Below are 17,312 nucleotides of genomic sequence, written 5' to 3' on the forward strand. Positions count from 1 at the left end.
TATAACTGAAAGGTTTAGTTCTGGGTCTGGGCACATACCTAGGTTGTGGGTTCAATTCCAGTCCAGTGCATATGATCCCTGGTCAGGGTGTGTACAATGGGCAACTGATCTATGCTTCTCTCTTGCATCGATGTTTCTCTCTCTCCCTCTCTCTCTAAAAGCAATGAAAAAGTGTCCTTGTGTGAGGATTAAAAAACAAAAAGATAAAACACTCAGCATGGAAACCAAAGGTTTTCACAGGTGGACCCTGTCTCATTCCTCCTCTTTCCCCACATCCTTGTTTCTAGCCATTTGAGACAGTGTTTCAGGTACATTGCAAGAGCTCTAATGTCCTCTGTTCCCACTAAATTTCATGTGATTTTCCTTCTTTGATTCTCCAAAGGTGTTTGTATCTTCCTACTGGCACTAAGCTTATTCTTTTATGTTCTCAGTTATTTTTGTTGTTTAAAAAAAAAAAAAAACATCCTTTCCTGGTAGCTTCACTGCACACACACACACACACACAAACACACACACTCACACACACACTTTTTGTAATCTCCTTAATGAAGTTGAATGATGTATTACTTACCAATTTGTTAATTTGTTTGTACCTCTTCAATAAACATTTATTGAGTGAAATTCATATGGCAATTGACACCTTGAAAATGGTGAACTGCTAAGGTATGTTAACTCTTTATAGAAGGCAAGCAGACTTAGCACAGCCCTTGGAGAATTCCCCAATTTGAGAGGGAAGAGTAAGGGGAACAGAGATAAGGAAGCCCAAAGAGATGATGACTTGTTTACTTCATTCAGAGGGTTGTGGGAGGGCTTTCCTAGAACCCAGGTCAACTTCAGCTTAGCTAGTAAACAACTTAATTTCATGTAAACCAGCTATTATTAATCATTTACAGAGTGAGACATTTCTGCTCTTATTTTATGGCTGTTCTGACAAGTGGGTGCCAGAGGAAAAGGGAATTCCCTGGGTAACTAGACTCCAGCCTCAAACCTCTTTACTTCCTCTGGATGATTAATTACATTGCAAGGTTCTTAACAAAGGACCCTTGATTCAGATCCCGAAGTGCTAGGGTATTAATGCTGTGGCACTTGCTCTGCATCCTACTTCAGTGAAATTTTTCTCAAAGCTGGTTCCTATTCCTGGCAGTAACCCTTCAGTTCTGGAACTTCAGTTCCAGCCAAAATAAACTATTGTCTCAGGTCTCTATTTTTCCTGAAGCACCATGGCATTTTTATGGAATGTGGAGACAGTTTTATGTAAGACTATAATGGTAACAATAAAGGACCCAGATCCCCTTCCCTGGCCTATCCTTTCCTTTATATCCCAGCAGTATTATATAATTTCCAAAAAGGGGCCCATCTTAAACCTTCTAAATGAAATCTGTCATTTATTTATTGTGTGATGTGATCTTCACTTTCATGTTGTTTTTCTTCATTTACAATAGTGCAAAATTATTTTTTATGTGTAGTTGGTTACATTTTTAAAGGGAGTAAAAGTAGTCCCCTATATCATGATTATATGGTTCAAAATTCTATTGTCATTCATTTAAATAGTGCTAATAAAGTCTCTACTTTTAAAATAGCTGTGCTTTGTATGTAAACATTTCATTTATACTGCTAAGAATAATTCAGAGAAGCAAATACTATATTAAATCATAAAGACTTCTTAAATATGGAAGAGATAAACCTTGCCTACTCTTGATATTTTTCCATATGTATTAATTTAATTAAAAGACACATGTCATAAGGATGAATTTGAATGCTATGGGACTAAGTGATTATCTTTTTAAGTGAGAAATTATATTCTAATAATGTTAGGAAAATTGCAATAATAGACTTTGTGTGATTTGTTGTTGTTGTTTATTATAAACAATTATAAATTTTTAGTCTTGTAGAATTGCCACTACTAGATAATAGCTGTTCACAAAGCTTTAATTTTATGTTCCATAAGATTGAGCTTCCTGTCTTTACGTTTTAAAACCTAGATTATGATCCTTGAGATTTTACTATGTTAATGCATACAAATTCCTAAGGAAAAGAAATAGCGTAATGTGATCAGACAAAGAAATTGAACCATCAAAGTAGACATTTCCATATTAAGCAGAATCTTAGTGCTTGTTGAACTTAGCCATAGAGTTTACTAAAACATATCTTTGAGCCATATGTCTGGAAATGTCTTACCATTTTAATGTGGAAAGCACAGAGACCACACTGAGATACTATGGTGGGTTCATAAGGCAAACCTGGAGTATTGGTAAAATGAGCAATGATGATGTTCTTTCAACATAGGTTTGTGGGAATTGCATGATAATTTTTTTCTCAAGAGAAACCTCAGTTAATATTTTTTAGGACATAACCACTATGATAAAAGACCGTAAGCTAATAAAAATTTCTCCCTAAGGTACTATTAAAATACTTAAGGAATTTTTCTAATAATTGAGTATTGTTTATGAACATTAGATAAGGTATAAGACTTAGTTATGATTCGTTTTACATGATATTTATATTTGTTATATTTGTTTCTTGTTCTGCGTGTTCATCTATATAAACACACAGAATTAGTGGATAATATGATATACAAATTGCATTTAGTGTGGCAAATGTACATATTTTGACATATGCATGAAACATCCAGTATAGTACCTTGAGTATAATGTACTATCAATAAAAAGAAAACAGTTATAAAAGCAATTATTATCTTAGAAAGGAAGAGTTAATTCTAAATCATCATTCTTTAATACCCTGGATATTAATTTTATGTCAGTCTAATTTATTTAAGTGAAAAAAACTAGAGCTTTACTCAAGTTTTTGATTAAGTTTAATTATACATTATAGAGCATTCTCTATTTATTATTAAAAATCTTTAAAATAAGACATGGATTTATAGCTAAGTGCATGATAGAGGTCTGTTTGTAATGGACATTTGAAATATAATCACAAATACAGTATTTCCAGAAGCCTAGATCTTTAACATCATGTATTTTACTGAGTTTGGCATACTTTATCAAACTCAAATTCAAAACGCTTCTATCTCATAAAGCTAGTCTCTTCTTCAGTTGAGAAACAGTATGTTACAGAGTGGAAAGAAGTAAATGTATAGGTATGTGAGAGAGATAGAATAGAAAGTCAGTGTCACCTTATCTGAGGTTTGGGGAGAAAAATAATTATATCGTGAATATATATTTTCAAAGTACTGTAGGAACTTTGTCTCAAGTAAACCTTTCTATTTATTTATGGGGAACTTTATAAAGTATTTTCATGTATATTATCTCACTTGTCCTTTTAAGAAACCGATGAAGCTAGCTGTAAACTGAGTACAGAGGGATCACAACTATGAGACAGATGAACAGGGATGAACCCTGAGGTGTTTATGCCCAGTCTTTTGCCCTTTTAATTTCCATAGCTATCTCCAGGAAGTGGTTATTTTAGTGTAAATAAATTAACACTTATTGTGTGGTTACTATTTGACGTGGAGCTTATTTATAAACACATTCTTTTTAATTTCCAGTATTTCATAGTAAGTGCCTATTATGAAAGAGTCCCTTTGATGTTGTAATTAAACATAAGCTTAAAAACAGGAAAGATTTTCCTTACTATCTCTACAAGTACATGCACACATGTGACATAAAATTCATGTGACACAAAAATACTCATACACACTCCTCAGAATGCAAGGTTTGTGTATGCTTCTGTGGTAATTCTCCTTCTGTTTACTATTTGTAAGCCAACTCTTTTGAGAGACCAGGTACTTTGTTTATTTTGTATATTATCTATTACTTAAGATAGCATAATAGTCAAGAGACTATGTGAGAAATGCTTCTTTTCTTTGCTGACAATGCTAACAATTCGGGTACTCTAATATCTTTTTCTTTAAATTCCTTATGTAATTCCAATGTAAAAATATTTTTAGGAAAAAATAATTCTAATATCTATCTTAAAAATATATTACTGCAGTTGTGGGAAATTTGGACTATTTTCCCCCACTGGTATGAGACCATTTCTATACTTTCAGTTTTCAATATTTGCATATTGAAGGGTGGTTCTTTTCTCCTTGACATAATTTATTCTATGTTTTAGGTTTGATACAGCTGTTATTTCATTTAAACAAAACACTGAGAGGAGGCAAATCATTGTTGCATACCCTAATAACCTATGATTAGCAATGGAAGTTTACTATATATTCCACATAATTAAAAACCATTTTCACTTATTTATAGCAACTCTTAGCCTCTTCTTTGCACACAATGGCATGAACATAACCTCTTTATCCATCTTGGAGAATTGATTGTTAGGTCAACACAACAAGAAGAGTCGTCAGTGAATCATAGACAAATGTGGTCAGCTCTATAGATGAGCTTTATTGCTTTACAAACTGTTGTCTAATCATTAGGGTCATTCCCAAATCAACCTGTCATATTATCTTAGCCCAATCTTTCCTCTTCAGGAGCTTGTCACTGTAGAGATTGGCATCTGTGATTTTCTCATAGTTTCTGAATGCCAGATTGACTTGTGAAATAGTAGGGTGTTACGACAGTGTTCTAGGACCGATTAGAAGGGGATCTAGGGAGCCAGTTTTAAAATTGTCAGTATGTTTGAGAGCCAGTTGATATTACCTTACTTAAGTGACTTAAAATTCGCTATGGTGAGAATATTTACATCATAGAAAGTGGCAAATTAAACAAACCTGAGTATTTCCCCTCCTACAAGTTCATAACTGGGTATAACTTATTCTAAAACATTCATAAAGAGAATGAAAACATTGCATAAGTGATTGAAATTTTTGAAATTTAGAAGTGCTTTATATATGTAACAAAATTTACATTAATTTGGCTAAATGCAAATATGAACAATGATGACTAAATAAAATATTTTAAATGTTTAGAGTGTAAACAGTTAGGTACTCTCACACTCACATACATACACTTTTTATTTTGGCATTTCATTTAATTAAAACCAGAAAAAGAAATGTATTCTTTAATTTTGATTTCACTTTTTAGTAGCAAAGCTATAAAAGAAAATATGAAAGAAATAAAATCATACAGACTTGAAAAATCCATATATATATTTTAAAGGAAACATAATTAGATCTTGTTGATTGGCCAAGGAAATTATGAGCACAGCTGGGTCTTTTAAAATGTGCATTGGTAAAAAGAGCTAGAAAATATAATCACTTCTTTCTAAAATAAATTTTATTTAAAAATATGTCAAGATGTATTTCACTAAATGGTAGGTGTGAAATGACAGTTAATGATTCAAATAAAATTAAAATGCTAGTAAATGTGATTCCATAAAAATTTTAGTTAAATAAATCTTACTCATAATATATTTTAAGTTTAATAATATTATTAATAATAGATGTATATTATTGAATTGGTACTACATTTCAGATATACAATTTTAAATTCCCTAACTTTCCTCTTTACAACAATCACATGTGAATTCTGTAAATGAGGAATCTGAATTTCAAAAGACCACACAGTTAGTAAGTAGCCACAGTGCATTTCCAACTTAGATTGGCTGGCTTCAGAGCTCCTGCTACTTTCCCCAAGTCATTCTTCTTGTCAAAATATGTAAAAGATATAAACAGTATGTAAAGCTGTAAAAATATATACAGGTTTAAAAACTGTAATTCTGTTAATCAAAATAAAACTTTTTAAAATGCATACTGTTGTTAAGATTTTCCCATTGATTGCAAGTTGCAAGATAATTGTGTGTGTGTGTCAGGATATTACATTTTAGAAGTAAAAATTGTGCACTTCTTTTGTACAACACAGCTATCAACCCACAGATGTAAAGTACAACAAAATTTTTGACACTTAAGCCCCTTTTCCTCCACAGTGTAGTAGAACACTGAATGCTATTTAATATCTATGCCTCATAACCTTTTGAAACATTTCAAAGGCTATAAGCTCTGACCTATGATGTGTGAAGAAATTATTAATTAAATTGTGAGTTTTGATGGAATGCCTCAATTTGATGTAAAATTATAACCCATGAATTGTCTACAAGACCTAGATGAAAGCTTTACTTTCTCATCAGTTCAGCTCCATACTATTCATATGTTATCTTAGTAGAGATTAGAAATAAGTGTAGCAGGTATTTCTAATGTAAACTAATGTAAAATTAATGATTGTATTTTATTTTCAATTATGACATTTTTATCAATGACAGTTATTTTCTTAGTGTAATTCTTTTAGTGCTACATTCAAATTATCCCTAAAATATTACAAAAGCATAGATAGTAATTGCATTTAAGTTCTTACGTTTCTCATTCAAATGTGTAATTGCACTTAAGATTTCCAAAGGAGTGTTTTAGAAGCTCCCTGTATAGTTAGTAGTTCTTATGGCTTTATACATAACGTTTCATATCATAAGTAAGATTAAAGGAAGGCTTCATGGGTAGATGGTTAGGGTCTGTTATATATGCAAATTTACATAACCATTTTTCTATACTTGCCCCTTTCCATCAAATGGAATAATAGCAATATTATTCATGCATGTCAAGTAAAGTACTCAAATAAAACACAAGTTATGTACCTCAAAACATCAAATTTTAATTACTGCCGTGATGTTATATCCAAAATTGCTATTTATAATTAACTTTGAATTTATCTTAAGCAGCTTCTAACTCCAACTTGATTGTAAGCCACTTTAGGATAGATATTACCTCATATTAGCCCATTTTGTAGCACATTACACAATAAACTATTTGTGTGTATATATAACACGATGCTCTCAATATAGAGCAGAGGATGTAGATACTGGGTTAAAAGATGGATTGTAGCATAAATTGGTATGCAAATAACACTTTACTCTTGAGCCTAACAGTTCAACAACATTGTCGGTTTCCAATAACCTGTTTCCCCACAAATAGGCAGATCTTGGACTCAGCTATCACTCATAATTTCTTTCGTCTAAATGGAACTTTAGGATCTGTCTCTTCGAGCTCAACTTCTCCCTTCATCTTTCAGAATGGCAGTTATAAACTAAATGGAGACCTTATCTTGTCCTTTCTTATTCATAATCTTGTAGACCATTGCAACCATTTTGGCTTTACTGGGCTTTGTCACCAACTGCTTGTACTTGCATATTCTTTACTGCTTAGGCCAGCAGTTCTTAACATTTTACTATGGAAAATTCCTTTTAATTATCTTTTTGTCCCTCTACTCAGATCTCATATTATAGATGTTTTCCAAGTAAATTTTATTGTAGTTTTTCCCAACTCAAAAATTGATAATAATAGTGATAATGGGGGAGGATAATATGACTGATATTTGGAGAGCCATCGGAAACTTCTTTGTCGTTTTCATGTTATTATGTTCAATACATTTATATCAGACTTATTCTTTACTATTTAGGGAAATTATTAAATCATACAAGTTGATTTGATCACAGCGCACTTATTTTTATTCATTTATTTAGAAAGCAAGTATTATTTAGTCAGTGTGAATAGAAGAAATCTATTTGTGGAGAGTATTAAATAGCATTCCATAAATACAAGTTCTAAATTCCTAGACTTCTAATCAGGAAAATCACTTTACAAAAACAATCACAAATTGACTTTAATGCATATAGGTCACCCTGAGACTGTTTCTCTTCTTGCTAGTATGGCTGCAGTGGAGAGAAATAGATCACAGAGCATTTAATGCAACTATCAGGCAGTGGTCAAAAGGAAACTAATTAATTGCTGCTTGATGCATGGGCCAGAATCCCAACTTGGTTGGTATTTTTCAATTCTTTTTATTTTATTACATTTATGTGTTATTTATTATTTTAATAATTTGTCTTTTATACTGTGAAGTTAAAATAAAATCAATTTATAAGTCATTTGCCATTAATCTTCCAGATGATTATTTCTAAGGATAAAAAATACCTAAGTGACTTTCTTCTCAAACTCTCTATGTGAAGCAAGTTATAAGTAGACAATATTTCCAAGCAAACATATAAGAACAGTTTTTAAGACACTGGGTTTATGATTGTTGTTTAGTAAATACTTCCGATCTGATTTTTTAACCCATTTAAGAATGTTAGTAAAAACATTTTGTATACTGTAACATCCAAACAGAATGTGACTCCTCTTTACCTAAATTCATAGATTAAGCCCCCCCAATTCTTTAAAGGAAAAGAAACCCACACGAAAGCATACTATCTGACTCCAGTTTATTGGTATGTCAGGTTGGGTTAAGTTTCATCAAATTTCCCAGTAAAACTTTCAGAGGAAACAAAAATTCATATATTGATCCCAGCGGGCCTTGTAAAGTGTCACCTCCAGAGTTTCATTGGAAAATCATAATTAAACCTTCAGCTTCATTTGTAGACTAGCCAAAAAATTCATCCATTTTGAATGTAAAATAGAAGTCGGCTAGTTGCTGTGTAAGTTTTAAACTTCCTAGGTTTTAGGTTGTCCTGTGCTCAGAACAAAATTTTCCTATATTTATAAAGAAACATTTTCTAATGCCCAATTCTGTCAAATCTATCATTTTCTTTTCTTTTCTCTGCTTTTTTTTTTTGTTTGTTTGTTTGTTTTTTGGAGTTTCAGCACATTGTATTATATTTATGTATGCATTACTTTTAAAACATCACAAGAAATTATCAAACCACTTAAAACCTTCAAATAAAAAATCTGAAACAGTTTATGCTCCCAGTTATACATGTTTATAGTTAAAAAACATTTTAACTAAATTTACTGGTGTGACATTGGTTAATAAGATTAGGTTTCAAGTGTACAACTTTATGATACATCTTCCATATGTTACATTGTATGTCTACTGCCCAAAGTCAAATTTTCTTCCATCACCACATATTTGACCCCCTTTACTCTTTACGACTCCCCACTTCTCTACCATCTAGTAGTGACCATACTGTTGTATGTGTCTATGAGTTTTCATTTATCATATCTGTCATTTTCAATAACTAAAATCTTTACCACCATCCTTCCCAAATAATGGCCAGAACTTACAACTGGTTATTGACTGCTCACAATATGCAGGTACTGTACTAAATGATTTACTTAATTTAATGCTCTTCACTTTAACCCTATGTTAAAGATGAGGGAAAAGTAGGTTAATGGTTTAATAAATAGGTAAGTGGCAGAGACTATTCTCTGAACATCTGTGCACTGGCATCTTGTGTAATAAAGATTCTGTTTGTATAGTTTAGGTTTCATAGCAATATTTAGTATCACAATTAAATGAGACTATTTCCCAAATTCTTGTTTCTGTCAAGAGGCCATGCAATGGGTAAGGGTATTTGGGGAGTTTAGAAAATGTGTGTATGTCTATTTCTATCACTGAATGACATTTGAGGCCTAGAAATACGGCATGACAGTATGTGACCTATGGCGAGCACTTCAGTTGTTCTGAGTCTCATTCCCCTCATCCATAAATAGAGCAGGTAGAAATAAATGGTTTGTAAGAAACTGTTCAACTTAAAAAGCCATGCCTCTGAAATCATTATTTAATAAAATAATTCACCATAGCTCTTAGGTGCTTTGATCTATTGTAGAAATATAATTAGCATTGACAAAGACACTTGTCATTTGAGCAATGTTAATCTGCAGACAATCTAGTCATTGACTTGGAGGTGATAAGGCTTGCTGTATTAGAAAGGTGGAGTTATTTACCCACAATAAGTTCACACTAACTTCTGTATCAAGTTGGTCATTCCTACAGAGAGTTGTGTAACTTGGAGTTACTGATGTCTTGTCTCAAATATTATATGTATTCGGGGGCTCTCAACTAGTAATTTTGCTCCATAAGGGATATTGGCAATGTCTGGAGACATTTTTTGAGTGTCACAACTAGGATAGGGTTGCCAGATTAACCAATATAAATATAGAGGCAGTTAAATTCAAATTTCTGATCAGAGATCATTATTTTTAGTATAGGTATGTCCCATGCAATATTTGGGATATACTTAGAGTAAAATATTATTCATTGTTTATTTGGATTTTAAACTGAATGTGGAGTCTTGTATAGTATCTGGCAACATTAAAATGGGCTGCAGTGGCTGTAGGCATCTAGAGAGTAGAAGCCAGGAGCGCTGTTAAACACTCCATAGTGTCCCAGACAGCCAGCACCACTCATTTATCTTGAATGTGTTCATATTTCACTGAACATAAATGCCACAAAATTATTCTGTCCAAAATGTCAATATTGCTGAGGGTGGGAATTATAATCTAGGTGCAACTGTTCCTTCACTTGGTATAACATTGACTTTCTTGGGTCTTAAATTTTCTAACTGTGACACTGATTTGGTACTTTTCTACCTGAATGTTTAGAGTTATAATGACAGATATAAAATGGAAGTAATATTTCCTGTTCCCACATGCCATTGCTTATGTGAAAGATGTGTAAAAGTGCTTTGAAAAGTTAATATAAGGCAATATTGTATGCTTTCTTCTTTTTAAAGTTGAAGGTTGTTCAGATTCTTAGAATAAGGCTTCATAGGGTTATCACTGCAATCATAATCCAATACCAGAGAATGAAAATCAAGGATCCAGCAGAAATTCAGAATTAGGTGCTTAATATTGGGGATATGAAAATGAATAAAGCAAATTTCTTAATATTAAACTACCTAAAGTCTAGAATCCAGAGAAGCAAAGCAATGATGAAGATAAATGACAAGCACAATAATTTATGGGTTATACTGCTATAAAAATAGACTAAAGTCACTATGGTGACTTGCCAGAAAAGGCTCAGAACCATGGCATAAATGCAAGCTCTCACACCCTTGGGAGACAGGTACTTGTCTCCCAGAATATAAAGGAAAACTTTGTGGAAGCTCTCCTGTTTCATGTCCAAGGGATTTACCAAGCGGCTGGCAGATTTGGCCCTGAGTTTTCTGGCAACTCACTCACTGCAAAAGCCGTATGCTGTTGTCTGATGTCGTAAGAGATCTCAGTCCTTTTGGCCCCATTGGTAACAGTAAATTAGAAATGTCACCATTCTTCTGGCCACTGCCAAGTTAGTTACCTGTTATCCCTAATTCCTGAAAAAGTTTATTTTCTTCCTCATTCTCTCAGGATACACGAATACCATAGAACTCCAAACCATTTGCTGACAGAAGAACTGAATGGGAGATGAAAGGAGGGGTGTATGTGGAGGTTTGCATCCTTTCGTGCCCTTGTCCATTGCTTTTGCATGGAGTAAAATGTAAATGTGAATGCCACAGTGTTATCTTTATTCACCTTCAATAGGCGAGAACCGTACTTGGTATCAAACACATGTTTTAGTAGAGGAAAGAAAGGATCCACATAGTGGCAGAATGTGGTAAGCACTGTAAGAAAGGAACAGAGACTGTTTGATGGGATCTCTGATTAGGTGTGCACTCCTTAAGCTAGTATGATCGGCAAGAATGTAATGGGATGCTGTATGTCAAAAACTCTTCTCTAGGGGTTCCTAGTCCCATTGCCGGTGCAAATGATGATCCTTGTGAATTCCTTTGCTTCAGGCACCACCCATGCATTTATATGTGCTTTGTTTTGTTGGACAGGTGGCCATGATTTTTTTGTAGTTTATATTTTTTCTCTGGGCCATAGTGAGAGGCGTGAAGCCAGTTCTGAGCATCTGTAACCAGTTTCTAAGCCTAGAGTGCGTTACAAGATTGAAGAAGTTTATATCTACATGGAAGACATGTAATGCATATTTTTGTTTTTGTGGTAAATACTTTGAACTTGGTAGTTAGAACTAAACCTATGCTAAATTTGATTCAAGTATGTGGTGTTGTATTCTGATTTTGTGTATCTTTGAACTCTTTAAATTTTTACAGAAATATTGTTTTCATTAAATAGGTTTAGTGCTATACAACATTAATCATGATACTAATTTCATAATTTTTTAGTTCTTTGTATATTTCACTTTGTATCTATGTTATGAAGAAAGAACCATTAGGTTCACATCGTTTTAAGATCTGAAAGAACTACATAGTAAATAAATAGTTAAAAAAGCTAGTTAATGAAATTAAAACAAAATCAACTTTTAAAGTCTCGTTATTTAAAAACAAAGGGCCTCTACTAAGAAGAGGCTGTAAGGTAAAACTAAATTCTTATATTGATGGGCACAAAAATGTAGAGGATTAAAATTAGCTATTAATAGAGACCTATTTTAAATTGACTAAAATTTTAGAACTGCAATCATCTCAGAATTATAGAAGAGAGAAAAAGAAAAAAACTTAGGTGTATTTGCCAGTTTATCCCAAGAGTGTAATGCAATGCCAGGACAAGATCATTACTTATTCTAAGGAAATTCCTACATATAAGGTGTGGATGACATTAAAGGCTAAAATAGTTTATTTTTATGTAAATTATGAAGTATATGTTTTTAAATTATTCATATCCATATTAACACTGATTATTAAATTGGTACCAATTTTAGACCAATCTTGTGCTATTATCAGTTCTCTTCCTCTCTCTCTCTTCAACCTAAAGACATACAGAATTTATAAAGTATCTCAAGTCTCCATACACTTTCCCTTTATATATATTATTACTTTGTATAGCATAATTGTATAATAAGTCACCAGCTATACTATTTTCTTACATAACTAGCTATTGCCAAATATCGACACACTCATATACACCAAATTTGATTAATTGCACTTGAAGAATTAATTGCATAAAAATAGCTCAAATGTTTTGGGAAAATGTTAACTCTATAAACTAAAATTTACTATTACATAATAGTAACTATTCTACAATATACCTTTTTTAGCTATACACAATTAATCTTTCAATATAGTCTACTAAGTAGAAACTTCATTGTTTTTGACAGAAATAAATAGAATATCCTCTTTAAGTTATTTCTTCAAAACATGCCATTGGCTACACGAATATAATAGAAATGAATATATCTTTTATTTTACTAAATTGGGATTTATCTGAGTTATTTCATCTCTGAGAGCATAGTAGACATCCCAAGAATAATCAAGGAGACAATGAATAGGGAGGCTGGATGGTGAAAGAGTACATCCACCAACTGACAGTCCCTGGCCCAGCCTGTAGAATGACTTTTGCATGTTGAATACAAATAGTGGAAATTATATTTTATGTCTTTGAAAGTTGGTTTTGTTTTATTAGAAAAACTATTCTCATAGCTGTACTTTTTTTTCATATCAAAGTTATAAGACCTAGTGGATGTTTTCAGTGCTCATTTCCATTCCAAATTTAGCATAGTGATTTTCAAACCTATTTTTTTTCCTTACACACCTCAGTGTATAATAGACTCATTCATTAGTAATAGTAGCTCACTGTGGCAGTGGTTCTGAAATTGGGAGAGTGGATCAGTCTGAGAGGATTTAAGAACTCCTTGGGAACATTGTTTACCCTGAAAAAAAATCTGGAGAGGCTGAAATGCCCACTTATTAAGAGGTTTGGGTAGCAAGTTGGATAAATTTCCTAAAAGGAAGGCAATTTCCCCTTTTAAATGTGAAAATTACTAGCATCAGTTAGATTATTCTATAAATTTCCCTTCCTCCATCCACAATCCCTGCACCTATGAAAAATAATCATTAGCTTATTTTTTATTGAATTTATTGGGGTGACATTGGTTTGTAAAATTAAATAGGTTTCAGGTATACAATTGTACAGTACATCATCTGTATATTTTATTGTGTGTTCATCACCCCAAATTAAGTCTCCTTCTGTCACCATTTAACCCCCTTTACTCTCTTTTAACTCCCCCACCCCCTTCCCTCTGGCAATCACCATCATTAGCTTCTATACCTACTATTTGTTCAGCTTTGTTAATAAGACAGACTATCTATCATTTTAGCTTAGAAAACATTGATACAAGAAGTTGCAAAGGACAAAAATAGACTGTGGCTTAGTTTTCATTCTTTCTTTGAGAATATGAAAAGTATTCATTTTAGTCTAAGCTATAGAGACCTTCCTTTATATCTTGTTACTTTACAGACATAGGTAAATTATGTTCTTCATTTAAACAAGTTAATAAGTTTACCCTGGGTAGCCAAAAATATACTCAGTCATACTTTAATATTTCTCGTTTGCGAAAAAGGATTTCATGCCACTAGTGAATAGACCAAGCCCTCACATTAGTTGTCTTCAATAAAACATTATTATCTTTTGGCATCCTTTTGCACTAGGGGAAATGAAAAGTCACATGTGGAGAAGTTCTAAATGCTAGACAGAACTGATCCTTGGAGGGCAATTCTTATCCTCCACGGAAGTATTGCAGACTTCTTCCATTAGCATAGTCCCAGAGAGCAAAAGGTTATGGAATTGTGACTGCCAACTATACCTGAATACATAAGTCAACATTTCCTCCGAGCAGCGAGTGCACTCACACGTGCATTAAAGTATCTGAAATGAGGAACAACAACTGTAATATTTTACAGTGGGATATACCGTACAGATGGCGACATTTTGTTTGTGGTTGTAGGGAAGAAAGGAAAGCAGTTTCCAGATTTCCCCCTCAACACCTACCATTTGGCAGAGGATATGGGAGGTGGAAGAAAACGAAGGGAGTTTTGCCTCAGTTGAAACAGCTGGGAAACAGATGGAAGCTGATGTGCAGTTTGCCCAAAGCCTCTTCCAAGGATTCCACCCATTTTCCACCCTAGAAAAGCTGGTTGGGTGAGAGTAGGAGGGGCTCAGGGTCTGCGTATGATGGGTTTTGAAAAATGTAGAAAAAAGTGAAAGAATTTTTAAAATTTAAGATTATAGGATGTATAATCCAGTAGTGCAATTCCAAGGAAGATGCCTTTAATAGGAAAGAAAAAATAGAAATATTGTGGGTGAAAATCACAACAGAGTCACAATTACAAAGAAAAAAGTATCGAAGGAATTAATACTGATGCAGCCTCCGCTACAGTGACCTCTCTCTTAAGTAATGAGGTCATGAAGCACACCCCCACTCTTTGTCGTGTTAATTACTAATATAATTATTTCATTTGTCCTTATGTAAATTCAAGTGTGCACAGTTTACAGTGGGTTTCACTTCACGAGCTACTTTGGTTTGGAATTTGGGCAGTCAGTTAGTTGCTTTTGGATTTAAATGTTGAATTATAGCCAGACTTTTGTTTAAATTCAGTCACTGGATGTATAAACCTCCTGTTGTATATTTCGAGTTACAATGGGCATGTGTATAATCCATTACATGTGACCATTCTCCCAAGCATCGGCCCAAGTTTTGTATGTTTTTGTGTTGGTTTGTGTGTGTGCGTTTGTGGTATTTTTGAAGTACTTTTGAATGTCACAAAAGTTAAAGTAAGTCAATTTTAAAAATAAATAAGAGTTAATAGGGTTTTCTCAGTGTGAATTTGTTTTTTTCTTTTTTTTCCTTTTCAATGTGAATTTGTTCATTCATGCTTATATAAGGGAATGTGTTAACTATGAATCATTCAAATTGAATTGCTCGTGAGAAAAAATGCTCTGGCTTTGCTGTTGGTTTCCAGAGTTGCTTTACTGAAGGGAAAAGAGCACTGTCCCCACATAAAGAATAATCAACCACAGATTTCAGACTGAGCATGGCTCCAAATTGGCAAAAATTCTTTTGATTCACGTGAGAACACAGATTCTTACGGGAGGGACTTATCTGAGTATTCTGGGCTGTGACTGAGTTTACAGTCTGCCAGAATGACCCGTGTGGAAACGTTAAACTTTCTTCTTTTTAATTAATCATTGGGAAGTTTTGCTCACACAATACCAGAATAGCTAAACCCTCCAAAAGACGTGGAGGTAGGCAGATGTGAAGCTAAAAGAAGTGGGCGTTGGGCTGTATGTTTTACTTAGGGCCTAGTAAGTTGGCATTGGTAAGCTGGTAAAGCAGACATGGCCTGCATGGGAGCTCACACATCATTTATTATGTAACTCACCTGGTCCCAGTGACTTACCATAAAGTGCAGTGGGCCTGTGTGTGACATGTCACAAACCACTCCTTGCTCTGCATGAAGTCTTGCCTGCACAGCCAAGGTGGGGAGCCAGTGACAAGCCCAGAAATGTGGTCAGTGAATTCTGAAGAATTTTGGACGGTTCCAGCGTACCAGTCAGTGAAACATACTCTGTGATCCCTCAGAGGAAAAGTCGTGGCCGGTGTGCCAAAATTTTGACACAAACCTATTGCTGCTGCTGCTACTAGACCTAGAAAACTTCACATCTGGCCAGTTTAGGTTCTGGTAAGAGTCAAAACAAAATTATTTACATTAGAGGGCCTTGTCTAGTGGATATTCAATATGCAGAACTCTCTTGACTTCAGTTAGACTTCCCCCAGGCCAGACAAAAAGGAAAAAAAAAAAATGTTTGTATTTTCATGCCTTAATATATTTAAGCATCGTTGGATGAAGAAACAAGTGTTGCCTGACAAAATCCTTCATAAAGCTGGGCCATTTATTACCTTTGTCAATTAAAAAACATTAAAATGTCACTCTCTGGAACCTTTGAGTAACCATCCTTTTTCCTATATCACTTCTCTCATCTGGGCTCATAGAAGAATTTATTGTACTCCCACCTAATAAAGACATTGCTATTTATATGTATCATACATGCTCAAAAATAACTAGAAAACTGAAATAATTTTCAAGAAAGTGCAAACATGTCTTTATCTTGATTGTGTTGCCGTGTCACTGAAGATGAATTTGACATGAATTACTAGAGCTGGTATGGTTAGCTATCACTTGTTTTACATGGAATTATTTTCCACTGTAGACGCACATTCTGTTCTTCTGTATATTAAGAAGGTCTTCTAACCCACATCTCAGGGATCCGTCGGCAGCCGTCCGTCTCGAGAGACGATGGTGTAGCTTCTTAAGAGTCTATCTGCACCGCCGAGAATGGCTGTGCAGTCCGACTCGGGAGTGACACGGTATCTGTCTCCTCCCGTGTTGAATCGACATCTTGCGATGGCGCTGGAGTGTCCTCTCCAGTGAAGCTGAAGCTACAGAGCCTGGGCAGGGTGATATGGAGGGTCTGCTGTTGCCCATGCAGCACACCCCCCCCTCTCTTCGCAGCTGAAGGGTCCAAGGGAAAGACGGAGTCAATACAGCTTGGCTTCAGGTGCGCCGCAGGAGTTGCCGGTGTTGACTACAACGTCAAACCGCCTTAGGGACTCCGGCTTCGGATTTTCTGTCGGGGTTTACTCCCTTAGCCTTTCCCCTGAAGAGGTATGCCGCAAGGCAGCGGAGGTTTTTTGGAGTCAGAGTTTTCCTTCTCTGACATCTCAGGGATATTCTGTGGATAAATGAAATACTATATGTAATTGATGTCTTGAACCCTTAGGAATAAAGATGGAATGATATGCTCTAAGTTATTACTTATACATGGCATTTTACAATTTGGTATTTGGAAAGCTGCTGTTGGGTCT

General features: G+C 34.2%; 1 protein-coding gene across 2 annotated transcripts in view; it reads left to right on the forward strand.

The window, feature by feature from the left end:
- MEOX2 (mesenchyme homeobox 2) overlaps positions 1–17,312 on the forward strand; it is a 71,339-nt gene that overhangs the window by 33,413 nt on the left and 20,614 nt on the right. The window lies entirely within an intron of this gene.

This window comes from Furipterus horrens, unplaced genomic scaffold (genome assembly GCF_987537825.1).
Source record: "Furipterus horrens unplaced genomic scaffold, mFurHor1.1.pri manual_scaffold_9, whole genome shotgun sequence".
NCBI lineage: Eukaryota > Metazoa > Chordata > Mammalia > Chiroptera > Furipteridae > Furipterus > Furipterus horrens.